We start from the raw sequence: 14,027 nt of genomic DNA, 5'->3' as shown, positions 1-14,027 counted from the left end.
GCCCTACTCACGTAACCATCCATTCAAAAGTGGACTCTCTTATTGTTAGAGTGGCCACAATAAACCTGACAGTTCCTTGTATCCACATTCATGTTTATGTGGCATTGTATTTAAGTACTTAATGTTTCAATCTTAACATCCCAATGCTTCAAACCTTAGGAGTCCCCTCCTTGTAACTAAAGGTAAACAACCATTTTTGTAGTATTAATCCCTATAGAATGCCATGATTTACAAAGTTTGTAGTATACTGTAAACAGCTGCCCTCTCTGTTGCCTTTTTTGTTGAGCAATGTTTAAATGATGGCTGCTTTCAGTGAGTCACCATGTGAGAATCTTATCTCAATGCAATACACAACAGAAAAAGAAGGTGACAAGGAGAGGATAGAATTTCTTTTTAAATTTCCTTTTGAGAAATTAAGGACTGAAAACCATTGCAGCACGCTTTCTGGAACTCCAAACGTTGACTACAATGAAGTATGTGTAGTTCAAAAAATTGGCCAAATGCATGTGTCATGTTCATGAACAACTCATTGAATCAGCATGGATGAAAATAATCAGAACTAATTTTTGGGAAATTGAACTCTAGTGAAGAACACTGGTCTCATTAAGATGAGAGATTCACATTTTGGTGAAAGCCTGTAAAATAGAAGACGAGGATAAGGCAAGTATTTTTCTTACCATGAGAGACTCAAATGCTTTTACGTTGGCGTGTAACCACTGTTTCCCACAAAAGACCAGTCTTATGAATGATCCTGAAGTTAATTAAATTCTGGGCTCTTATTATAGCACAATTAAGAATGAAACTGCACTGAGAATTACAAAGTCAATAGTTGCTTAGTGAGATTGGGGTAATGTACTGACTAGATACAGACCTTTTTTGGCAGACAGGAAACAAAGAGTAGAAATAATTGGGTCTTTTTCAAAGTGGCAGCCAGTGCCTTTTGGGGCACAAGAATTGGTGTTTGGACCTCAGCTATTCACAACATATATTAATAATTTGGGTGAGGGAATTAAATGTAAAATCTCCAAGTTTGCAGATGACAAAATGCTGGGTAGGAGGGTGAGCTGTGAGGAGGATGTGGAGATGCTTCTGTAAGATTTGGGCAAATTCAGTTGAATGGGTAAACGCCTAACAGATGAAATATGTGGGTAAATGTGAAGCTGTCCACTTTGGTAGCAAATGTAAGAAGGCAAGTTATTATCTGAATAGTGATGGATTGGGAAATGAGGTGGTGGAATGACAGGTCTGTGTGTTCTTAGACACCAGTCTCAGGTGCAGCACGTAGTAAAGAAGGCAAATGGTATGCTGACCTTCACCATGAGAGGATTCAAGTACAGGGGCTGTGATGTCTTGCTGTAATTATACACAGCCAAGCTGAGACCACACTTGGAGTATTGTGTGCAGCTGCAGTTTTCTTATCTGAGGGAAGTTGTTCTGCCTATAGACGGATGCTACAAAGTTTTATCAGACTGATTCCTGGGATGGCAGGAATAACGTAAAAAGAGAGGCTGCATTGGTTAGGACTTTTCCAGCAATTTGTTTTTGTTTCAGTTAGGATTATGTTCACTGGAATTTAGAGGAATGAAAATCACAAAATTCTCAAAGGACTAGACAGGGTAAATACAGGAAGGATGTTTGCGATGACCAGGGAGTCTAGAACTAGGGTTCACAGTCCAAAGGTACAGAGTCAGCCATTTAACACTGAGAGGAGGAGAAATTTCTTCACTGAGTGGTGAGCCTGTGGAATTCACTGTCACACAAAGCGGTTGAGAATAAAATATTGAATGTTTTCAATAGAGTCAGATGTAATTCTTAAGGCTAAAGGAATCAAATGGTATGAGGAGAAATCAGGAACAAGGCTCTGAGTTGCATATTCAGTCATGAACAGATTGAATGGCAGAGCAGGTTCGAAGGGCTGAATGGCCTAATCCTGCTCCTATATTCTGTGTTTCTATGAAACTGTTGCAGATTACATTCTTGAGTTAAAGCAAGTATCTCACCATTGTGAATGTAGAGAATACAAGTAAATCTTAGAGACCTTTTGTAGGAAGGCTAAAGAACAATGAAATCCAAGTCAGACATTTGGATACAGTCAATAAACTGATACTGAAGTGGTCTGCAATGGAGCCACATCCATGTAAATAGCAGAAAGAGATAGGAAAAGTTATAATAGGAAACTAGGGCAGCAGAGGAGGTTCACTGGATTTCAGTGAGATCTACAGAGGCCACGTTCACAGTCTCAGAGACAGAAATTTAGACATTACCATTGCCACAGTAGCCATTACCTATCTAAATTCTCCTATTTCCATTCAAAGTGTTATACCTGTCATTTTATGAAAGACCTGTTACAGTTGTTACTGAACAAAATCAAGAGTTGCACTCAGTTATAAAAGTAAGTAAAACAACAAATGGAAGGTAAGAGTACTAAAGCTGAGAATATAATTCAAGAACTCACAGTAGAAATGAAAGTCAGAGATTCAGAACTCGCTTTCATCACTGATACAGCTCGACCAGTGTCTGTTCTAGAAGGAGAGTACAAGAAATTCATAGGTCACATTCCCCTTTGCACAAACTGTTCCAACAACAGTATTGAAGAGATAGAGTCATACAGCACAGAAACAGGCCCATCGGCCCAAATTGTCCATGCCGACCAGGTTTCCTAAACTGAACAAGTCCCATTTGCCTGTGTTTGGCCCTTATCTTTCTAAAGCTTTCCTATCTATGAACCTGTCCAAATGTGTTTTAAATGTTGTAACTGTACCCGCCTCCACCACGTCCTCTATTCCAGTGCTGGTCAAGTTAGTGATAGGGTAGAATACATTCTATTATTTGCCATCAGTAGTAGTCCCTCGATAGGAAGGAATTGATTTATGAAGATAGGGTTAAACTGGGCCAAGTTATTTATAATAGGAGTCAACAGGTATATGTCTCACATTGCAAGAGTCTTAAAAGAAGCATAGGGATTTGTTTTAATTAAGGAAGACCAAATGATAAAATTAGACATCATGTGACTGAAGTCAAAATAAAGGACAACATACAACCAATATTTTGCAAGACTATGCCAGTACTGGCCAGGTAAATTATTGAAGAAACCTACAAGAATGTGGTGCTCAATGGTACTCAATCATGGCTGGCCTAAAGAATATGATAATGAGAAATTGCTGGAGTATTTCACATTCGGAAAAGAACTGTCAAGGCTGTTTAATTTGGGGTTTCAGAGTCATTATTCTACGAAGTTATAAAGAAAGGTTTTTAGAGAAACTTCATCAAAATCACACTGACATGCCCATATGAAAACTGTAGCAAAAAGCTGTTTTTGTATTCTAACATAGACAGACATATTGAAGAATGAGTGAAAAGTTGTGAAGTGTGTTTTAATAAGAAATCATCTACCAAAAGTTCTTTTAATTCCATGGCTAACATAAGAGACCCATGGGAATGAGTACCTGTTAATTTCTATGAAGTAGAAAGGAAAGCGAGTAAATGTTAAACCCACAGCCATCTCCACAAATGCTAAAATTAATTATGTTTTGATAAGTTAGTTTGCAATTTGTAAGTTGTCAGAGGTGCTGCCAATGCTCTACAGTTTATACCAGAAGTGCTTGAAATATTTGAGTAACAATTAAGTCAAACACACTTGAGTACCGCTACATCACCCATCATTGAATGGTGATGTAGGAAAAAGTGTGAAGATTATGAAGTGATCTTAGAGAAGAGAGAGAGAGTGTATGTGTGTGAGTGTTTCAGCAAAAGTGATGTGTACATATGTTGTATGTGTTTGTGAATGTGTGCAGATATAGTGTGTTTGTCTGTGCTGTTTGCATGCACATGGATGCATGGTGTGTGCGCGTGAACGCATGTGCTGTGTGCACATCTGAATGTGTGTTTGGGAATGTGTTTCTGTGCATTGATGTTTCTGCATCATGTGAGTGCATGCACATGATATGGATGCATGGTGTGTGCATGTCATGCATGGTGCACGTGTGTTACGTGTAGTATTTGTGGATGTGTGGTGTGTGCATATGTGGTTTTATTTGTGTTGGGATGAGTGTGCACATGTATATGCATGTTGTGTGCATGTATGAAATGTATTTGTGTGTTGTGTGAGAGACAGTAGGGTGATTGTTTGAGAGAGAGTAGATGTGCAGTGTCACTGGATAGCCAGCAATTATTGTCTGACCCTAGTTGTCCTTGAGAAGGTGGTGGTGAGCTGCCTTCTTGAACCGCTGTAGTCCACCTACTGTAGGTTGGCCCACAATGCCCTTAGGGAGAGAATTCCAGGATTTCAACCCAGTGACAGTGAAGGAACGGCGTTATATTTCCAAGTCAGGATAGAGAGTGGCTGGAAGGAAACTTACAGGTGGTGGTGTTACCATGTATCTGTCGCCTGTGTCCTTCTAGATAGAAATGGTTGTGGGTTTGGAAGGTGCTGTCTGAGGATCTTTGGTGAATTTCTGCAGTGCATGTTGTAGATAGTACACACTGGTGCTACTGAGCATCAGTGGTGGAGGGAGTGGATGTTTGTCCATGTTGAGCCAATCAAGTGAGCTGCTTTATTCTGGATAGTGTCAAGCGGGGAGTATTCCATCACGCTCCTAACTTATATCTTGTAGATGATGGACAGGCTTTGGAGTGGAGCGAGTTATTTGCCACAGTATTCCTAGCCTCTGATCTATTCTTGCAGCCACTGTGTTTATGTGGCAAGTTGCACTGAGTTTCTGGTCATTGATAACTCCTAGGATGTTGATAGTGGGCGGTTCACTGATGGTAATACCATTGGTTGTCAAGGGGTGGTGGTTAGATTGTCCCTAATTGGTGATAGTCATAGCTTGGCATTTACGTGGCGCGAATGTCACTTGCCACTTGTCAGCCCAAGCCTGGATATTGTCCAGATCATATTGCATTTGAACATGGATTGCTTCAGTATCTGAGGAGTCGTAAATGATGCTGAACATTGTACACTAATTGCACAACACCACTTTAATCTTATGATGGAGGGAAGGTCACTCATGAAGCAGTTGAAGATGGTTGGGCCTAGGACACTACTGCGAGGAACTCCTGCAGAGATGTGCTGTAGCTGAGGTGACTGACTTCCAACAACCACAACCATCTTCCCATGTGCTTGGTATGATTCCAACCAGTGGACAGTATGCCCCCATAGCCGTTGCAGCCTTGACGTCAAGGGGTGTCACTCTCACCTCACCTCTGGAATTCAGCTCTTTTGGGTGAGTGTTTGTGAAAGAGAGAAAGAGTGAGGCATGGGTTGTGTGTGTGTGTATATAATGTGAGTGACAGTATGTGTATAAGAGACAGAGGGAGAGAGAAAGTGTGAGGTGAGGTAATCTCTCAGAATGAGGTCAATGCTTGCTGACAACAAGAGTCTGCATGTTCAGTTTTTTAACATGGGGATACCGCTATCACAGAGTTAAGGATAACCAGGAAACTGTTGCATCTTAATGCCATAATTGTTGTGGAAGAATTTACATATTGGCAGCGGTATGACAAACTTTCCATGAACATCAAGTTTTGAAGTGGTTCTTGAACTCAGCTGCTGATCCAGTATGTGAACACGGTGCCATAAAATCGCTTTGCAGAAGTATTTGTTTGTGTGACTTGTTTCTTTTTGACACAGATTAAACAATTTTCTATTCTCTTCAGGAATAATGCCTGATTAGGTGAGAAATCTGTTATAGTATTTAACCTTTAACTGAGAACAAGCCTTAGTTTGTTTAAGGCTGATGTCAATAGCAAAGTAAGGGAACAGCAACGCAAAGGAAAGATTATTACAGATACAGCAGGCATGAAACTTACAAGTTCAGTGCGGGTAAGAAGGCCATGGTGGAAAAAAAAAACCAAGGTGATAAAAATATGTTTTTTCTTCTTTCATGGAACGTGAATATTGCTGGAAAGGCTAGCGTTTGCTGCCCATTCCTAATTGCCCTTGAACTGAGTAGCTTGCTAAGCAATTTCAGAGGTAGGTAAGAATCAACCACATTGATCATTTGGAGTTATATGTAGGTTAGACTAATAATGCTGGCAATTGCCTTGAATGTTTGGAGTTGCTGTAAAGAGATCAGGATTCACAAATCTAGCGAACATTGGAGCTAGACTTGATCAGTACAAGATAGATTGTTTGATTGAAAGAGGAAACCCAACAAAAGGAGTGTATGATAAACTTCTTAGAATCCAACTTCCTTACAGTTTAAAGTGAAAGTCAGAAAGAAAGTGAAAGTGACAAGGACACTGTAATTTTTCAGGTATCACAATGCAAATGGAGTTAGGGTTAATCCATGTCACAGTTCCAAACATCAGATGGAATAGGTACTCAAAGCAAAGACGCAGAAACAAGATAATGGAAATGGAAGATACCCAGACCAAAAAAAAAGGGTTAATTGATAGGTAGTAGCAAGAGAAAGGAAAATCATTATTCTTTATCTCACTTTATTTATCAAATTATGATTTTTTTTTAACGTGCTACTGTTAAAGAAAAACTTTTATGGTAAGTGTTATTGTAAATATCAGTTGTGTGTTTTGACTATGATTTCAGTAACAAGAAATAAGTAACTCAACCTGTTAAGCATTGTTGATATTATTTTAGTTGTATTGCATTCTGAGAAATTACATTTTAATGTAGAAGTGATTTTTTTTTGAGTGCTGGAGGAGTGTAGAATGTATTAAGAGCTGCTCTCTCTGTTGGGGAGGTGTAACTAATTCAGCTTGGTTGTTTGCAGCGAGTCCACACGAAAGTCTTTGCTCAGTGTACAAGTTTAAAGCCGCACAGTATTTTGCTACTTTGTAATGATTGAATTCTGACAATGCTATTATTTGCAATGTTCTTATGCAAGAATGTATTAGTAATAAAATCAAAATTTCAAAGTTAAAGAAGCACAACTGTGATCAAAAGATGTAAATATGGCCGTTCATGTTGAGGTTGTACAGGACATTGGTGAGGCCTCTTCTGGAGTACTGTATCCAGTTCTGGTCACCCACTTATGGGAAGGATATCATTAAGCTAGAAAGGGTTCAGAAGAGATTTACCAGGATGTTGCCAGGCATCGAAAATTTGTGTTATAAAGAAAGGCTGGATGGGCTGAGACTTTTCTCACAGGAGTGTAGGAGGTTGAGAGGTGACCTTATAAAAGTTTATAAAATCATGAGGGATATAGATAGGGTTAATGGTTTTTCCCTCGAATGGGGAGTTTCAATACAAGGGGGCACATTGTTACAGTGAGAGGAGAGAGATTTAATAAAGACACGTGGGGAAAGTATTTTACACAGAGGGTGGTTCCCATGTGGAATGAACTTCCCGAGGAAGTGGTGGATGTGGGCACAGTTAGAATGTTTAAAAGTCACTTAGATAATTACATGAATAGGGAAGGTTTGAAAAACTGTCCGGAGCAGGCAGCTGGGGTTATTTTTTGGATTATGTTCGACATGGATTAGTTAGACTAAAGGGTCTGTTTCCATGCTATATGACTCTATGTACATATTTATCCTAATGTTTGTAAGTAGGATTTTAAAATTGAGGCAGAGGAATTTTGGTTGGTTCTATGAAGATGCTTTTTTTGAAAAAAGGTCATAAAGTCATTCTGGAACAGTGACCCAGATATATAATTGCTAAGAAAGCATATGACTTCAGTGGAATGCCTTGGATAACCCCTGTAGTGTTAATGGATAAGATGTTGACACTGTTGATTTTATGACAGGTAAAGTAAACAGCACAAAGCCATTATTTCTGTTTCGATTTCAGAGCAGAAGATTCAGGTTTCCCCGTATAGTTCTGGGAGATCAGTCACCTCAACAGAACTGTCATCCAGTTTGTGAAGCTTCCAAGTCAAAAATGTCTGCATAGATTGAAATCAAGCTGAACAATTTTGACAACAATGGGGAGTGGGCCAGTTGCAATGTTTTCAAACAGTCACTCAGGAAGGTCCAGGGGTCACTGCACAACAGTTCATAGGGGACAATCAGTAAAACTGTCAGTTAATTGCAGAAGCAAACAGAGACAAAAACCCCACATTCAGAAATACTACTGTTAACCATGATGCTAAACTACACGTATTTTGTGTAGTGAGGACTCAGATGTTGATGAGCTCTTTTAGTGAGAGTTCAGGGAAGTTCTGAGAGCTGTGGGAGCTCAGCAGAAGCTACATACAACTAACAATGGAGAGTTAGGGTAACAAAGCTGAAAAGGTGACTACTTGCTAGATGCAACTGAACAAGATTAAAGTTCAGAAAGGTCCAGCAGTAACACTGACTTGGCGAAGCCCACCATTTGTGAAAAGCTGCAACTGTGGCTGTGAGGGACTGTACTCTCTCTAGTCTAGGGGAGAGTAGACCCAGGAAAGAAAGGTAATTGACTTGAACACAAGCCATTGTTGAGGCAGTCCATGATGGAGCAGTTCTTGAGAAGGGATTTTATGTCCAGATCAGTAGAAGCAAAGAACTTTTTTTAAAAAAAAGTTTGATGAAATCTAATGACCCACTGTATGAATATTACCTGGAGGAAATTGTTGAGAAATCAGTGATCCCAGTCCTTGATCGTATGTGTTATTTGATTTGCACTGTGGGGTATTAGATCACAGTCAATTATCCACATTTACCACATATTAATTCTGGATATCAGAAATAAATCATGTGTGTAGATTGTGTAACTATTCTAACATGGGAAAGCTAAGTTTATTGCTGTTTCCTCAAATCAGTGGAACCTTATGTCTTTATTCTTGTAAGTGTCCCAAAATCTCACATTTTGTCCACTTTACAGAGAAAGTCAATGGCTCTAGCCACACAGTAACATAAATTTGGTTATTTGGTCCAGCATCATAACAGTACCCACTAATCAAAGAAAAACTGATTACGAATTTAAATTTGTTGGTTTCATGTATTACATCAATCATTTTTGTTTGCTTATAGTCCATAGGCTTGCTGAACTCGTAGTCAAAAATAATTAGTGAAGCAAAAAGAAGTTTAAAATAATACAAAAGAATACTTATACTATCTTCATCCTGGATAACCAGAAATGAAGAGGAAACTCTCTCAAATGAGGAAGCCAAGGTTATTTTGGTTTACCAGAGCTTGTGGTTAATGCTCAAAAGCACTTCCATGAAATGAGAAAGATGCTCACAATCACACGCTTTGGGCAAAACTCTAAAACCAGTCACATCACTGCTTTTTTTCTGTTTTTTGCCTTTTCACGTAGTTTTAGCTAATAAGAGTATAGAAGAATGTCATTGCCTGTCAGCACTTAAACGATAGTGCTCTGAAACAAATGTTCTATCATTGAAAATTAGGCAAAGAAATAAATGCAACTTTTTTTGTCAACAATTAAACTGAATATGCTTAAATCATTTTAAAATGTCTGCAGATAGCAATGACAAATAGAACCCAATGGATGTCTGAGAGTGAAGGGGTAACAGCCAGAAGTCATGGTCTATGATGTAAACAGGAAAAGAATTATGGTCTGACTTGGGACTATATCACTCTTCCTTCATGATCACTGGGTTAACATTCTGGAACTCTATTCCTGACAACACTGTCGGTGTACCTACACCAGATGGACTGTAGCAATTCAAGATGGCTCACCATCATGTTCTTAAGAGCTATTAGGGATAAACGACAAATACTGGTTTTGCCTGCCATTCTCAAACATGATGAAAAAAATAAAATTATTTCAGGATCAGGAACTAATGGAAACATTAAAGATCAGAACTTCAAAAGGTGGTACTGTCTAAATTACTCCCTACATCTAAGATCCTCACTTATTATTGTCACAACCTTACGTTTTACTAAGACTGCTACACCAACTCCTCTTTCTTTTTGCGTAGTACACCTAAATGCCAAATATTAATTTTGATCATTCTGTAGCCATACCTCTGTAATGGCAATTAAAATCATACCTATTTCCCTCAATTTGTGTATTCAGATCATCAACCATTCAGAAAATGCTATGTGCATTCGGATAGAATGCCTTTAATTCTACATTTTAAACTATTATTCCCAATTTTGATTCTATTTTATGCTCACTGGTGAATTCTTTGTGTTCTATTTTTGCTGTCTACTCTTCAACTTCCTTTTCTTAGTTCTGCTTTCCTGGAATCTATGCTCCTTCTCACTTTCCCATTGGTTTGCCAACCTAGTTTAATTCCTTCACAACTGTAATACTGAGTCTCCCTGATAGGATGTTAGCCCTGGTCCTGCTAATATACAACCTGTCCATCTAATTGAGATCCCATCTGCCCCAGAAGTGCCTCAGAAATCTGATGCCTTCCGTCTTATACCTGTTCTCCAATCATATGTTCAATCATGTATTTTTCCTATTACTATGCTCATTACCTCATGCAGCTGGAAATAAACCTGAGATTACTACTTTAAATGTCTTTCTTGTCAATCCCCTTCCTTGTTCCCTGAAATATGCTTGCAGAGTTTCATTGCCATGCTTACCTAGGTTATTGGTATCAAAATGGACAACAACCTCAGCGTTCTAAACCTAAACAAAAGAAACTACAAAAGTATGAAGGGTAATATGTCTGCAATTAAAAGGCATGATAATGGCTGGGTAATGGTTAATATTAAAGGAAATAATGTATGCATTCTAGCAGTGATATATTCATTTTGGGTGAAAGAACACAACAGGAAACTGTTCCAACCATGGTTAACAAAAGAAGTTAGGGATATATTAGATCCAAAAAATGTTAGATATAATTGCTCAGAAAAGAACAATTTTGAGGACTTGGAGCAGTTTAGAGTTCAGATAAGGAGGACTAAGAGGTTTATTAAGAGGGGAAAAATACAGCACGACAACAAATTTGCCAGGCACATAAAAATGTAAGAGCTACTGAAAACATTTGCAAAGAAAAAAGATTAATGAAGACAATTGTGTGTCCCATACAATCTGAAATGGGAACATTGATAATGAAGAACAAGGAAATGGCAGAGCAATGAAACAACTTCCTTTGTTCTGTCTTCACAGAAGGAGACATCAATAACATGCCAGGAGTGCTCGATAAGAAAGGATATTTTCCAAAAAGGAAGAATTGAAGGAAATTAGTATTACTAAAAAACACACTGGTGAAAATAATGGGACTAAAAAGCTGATAATTTCCCAGTGCCTGGTAATCTACTTGCCACAATACTAAAGGAAGTAGCCAGGGCAATAACGATGAGTTGGTTGTCATCGTCCAAAATTACGGAACAATTTCAGCAAATTGAAGGCGGGCGAGGGGGACCCACGGGATGATGGCTCAGTGGTTAGCACTGCTGCCTCAAAGCGCCAGGAACTCAGGCTTGATTTCTCCCCTTGGGTGACTGACTGTGTGGAGTTTGCACATTTTTCCATGTCTACATGGGTTTCCTTTGGGTGCTCTGGTTTCCTCCCATAGTCCAAAGATGTGCAGATTAGGTGGATTGGCCATCACAAATGCAAGGTTAGGGTAGTGGGAATGGGTCTGGGTGGGATGCTGTTCGGATGGTCGGTGTGGACTCAATGGGTCAAATGACCAGCTTCCACACTACAGGGATTCTATGATAAGTAACCCCTCTGTTTAAAAAAGGAGAGAGGGAAAAAAAAACAGGAATTACACTGTATTAATATTAGGCTAATTGGTAAGGAAAAGTTGAATGAGTGGATAAATACGTGGCAGATTGAATATAACATGGATAAATGTGAAGTTATCCACTTTGGTAAACAAAAAAAAAAATCGGCAGAGTATTATTTAAGTGGTGATAGATCGGGAAAGCTGATGTAGAAAGGGACCTGGGTGTCCTTGTGCACTGGTCATTTTGAAAGCTAGCATGCAGGTGCAGCAGATAGTTTAGAAAGGCAAATGGTATGTTTGCCTTCATTGCAAGAGGGTTGAGTACAAGTGCCAGGATATCTTACTGCAGCTGTACAGGGCATAGTGAGACCACACCTGAATCAATGTGTGCAGTTTTGATCTCTTTACCTAAGAAAAGATATACTTGCTGTAAACAGAATGCAGACAGCATTCAAAAGACTGATTCTTGTCATATGAAGAGAGATTGGGTCAACTGGGCCTGCACTGACTGCAGTTGAGAAGAATGAGAAGGATCTCATTGAAAGGTATAAAGTTCTGACAGGCCTGGACGGACTGGATGCAGGGATGATTGACTGATTGATTTATTGTCACATGTACCGAATTACAGTGAAAAACCTTGTTTACGAGCAGTGCAGGCAGATCACGGAAAGCAAAGGATGTACAGATCAAAAAGATTTAGAGGCATACAGGTTACATTGCAGGTTACATTATTTGAGGCTAGAGTCCATTCAACAGTCTGATAATGGCCCGAAAGAAGCTGTTCCTGAACCTGCTCGTGTGTGTGTTCAGGCTTCTGTATCTTCTGCCTGACAGAAGAGATTGTAGAAGGTCATTACCAGGGTGTGACAGGTCTTTGATGATGTTGGTTGGCTTTCTGTGGCAGCGAGCCATGTAAATGAAGTCCACAAATGGAAGGTTCGCTTCCATGATGGTCTGGGCTGTGCACGCCACCTTCTGCAGTTTCTTACAGGCCTGGGCAGAGCAGTTGCCATACCAGGCCGTTATACACCCAGACAATATGCTTTCAATGGTACATATGTAGAAGTTGGTGAGGGACCTTATGGACATGCCAAATTTCCTAAGCTGTCTGAGGAAGAAGAGGCATTGTTGTGCCTTCTTGAGTATCGCATTTATGTGGAAAGTCGAGGACATGTCGTGAGTTATCGTCACTCCAAGGAACTTGATGCTCTTCACTCTATCAACCTCAGTTCCGTTGATATAGACGGGGGTGTGTTCTCTTTTCTTTCTTTCTGAAATCGATGATTCGTTCTTTAGTTTTGCCAACGTTGAGAGACAGATTGTTTTCATTGCACCATGTCACCAAACCCTCTATCTCCCTTCTGTATTTTGACTTGTCGTTGTCAGATATCCGTCCCACTACAGTGGTGTCATCAGCAAACTTGTAGATGGCGTTCACTCAGAATTTGGCAACACAGTTGTAGGTGAAAAGGGAGTACAGTAAGGGGCTGTGGACACATCCTTGGGGGGGCTCCAGTGTTGAGTGTTATTGTGGAGGAGGTGCAGTGACCATTCCTCCCGGATTGCGGCCTATGGGTCAGAAAGCTGCGGATCCAGTTACAGTGGGTAGAGCCGAGACCAAGGTCACGCAGTTTTGAGATCAGTCTGGTGGTGGTAATGGTGCTGAAGGCGGAGCTGTAGTTGATGAGCAGGAGTCTGATGGAGGTGTCTTTTTTGTTCCAGGGATGAGTGCAGGGCTAGGGATATGGCATCCTCTGTGGACCTGTTATGTCGATAGACAAACTGTAAGGGATCGAGGCAGGTTAGTCCATAGCTACTCCATAGTCATTAAGGCACACTGCCTGTGTTTTCTTGGGTACAGGGAAGATGGTGGTCTTCTTGAAGTAGTTGGGGACTTCAGCTTGTAGGCGGGAAAGGTTGAAGATGTGGGTGAATATCTCCGCCAGTTGGTCCACACAGGATCCGAGTGCTCGGCCGGGGATAGTGTCTGGGGCCCGTCACTTTCCTTGAATTGACTCCCAGGAAAACCCAATCTGACGTGTGAAGTGATGTTTTCCCTGGCTCTGGTCCGGAACAAGAGGTCACAGTCAGGATAAGCTTAGGTTATTTTGGACAGTGATGAGGAGAGGGAGGTTAACCTGTGGAATTCACTTCCACGGCCTTGTATGGTACAGAAGTCACTGACCATATCTAAGAAATAAATCAATAGATTTCTGGAAGTGAAAGGTGCCAAGGGATATGGGGAGAGAGCAGGAATATGGCGTTGATTTAGAAGGTCAGCCATGACCATGTTAAGTGGTGGAGTGGGCTCATTGGGCTGAATGGTCTACTCTTGCTCCTATCTTTTACATTTTTCACCCTCTCCCAGAAGAAATGTTTTGCAGCCACTCCATAACATCCTTGACCGTGGCTCCACAGAAGCAACCAACCATCCTGGAGTCAGTCTACCGCTACAGAATGCATCTGTACCCATAACTAATGAATGGCCTACTT

General features: G+C 40.2%; 1 protein-coding gene across 3 annotated transcripts in view; it reads right to left on the bottom strand.

Annotated features, from left to right (window-relative positions):
* Positions 1–14,027, bottom strand: part of cdk6 (cyclin-dependent kinase 6) — a 247,968-nt gene that overhangs the window by 43,962 nt on the left and 189,979 nt on the right. The gene's annotated exons all lie outside the window — the stretch shown is intronic.

The sequence above is a fragment of the Rhincodon typus genome, chromosome 2, assembly GCF_021869965.1.
Source record: "Rhincodon typus isolate 14 chromosome 2, sRhiTyp1.1, whole genome shotgun sequence".
In the NCBI taxonomy this organism is placed as follows: domain Eukaryota; kingdom Metazoa; phylum Chordata; class Chondrichthyes; order Orectolobiformes; family Rhincodontidae; genus Rhincodon; species Rhincodon typus.
The sequence above is the reverse complement of the archived record's forward strand: the minus strand, read 5'-3'. Positions and strand labels throughout refer to the sequence as shown.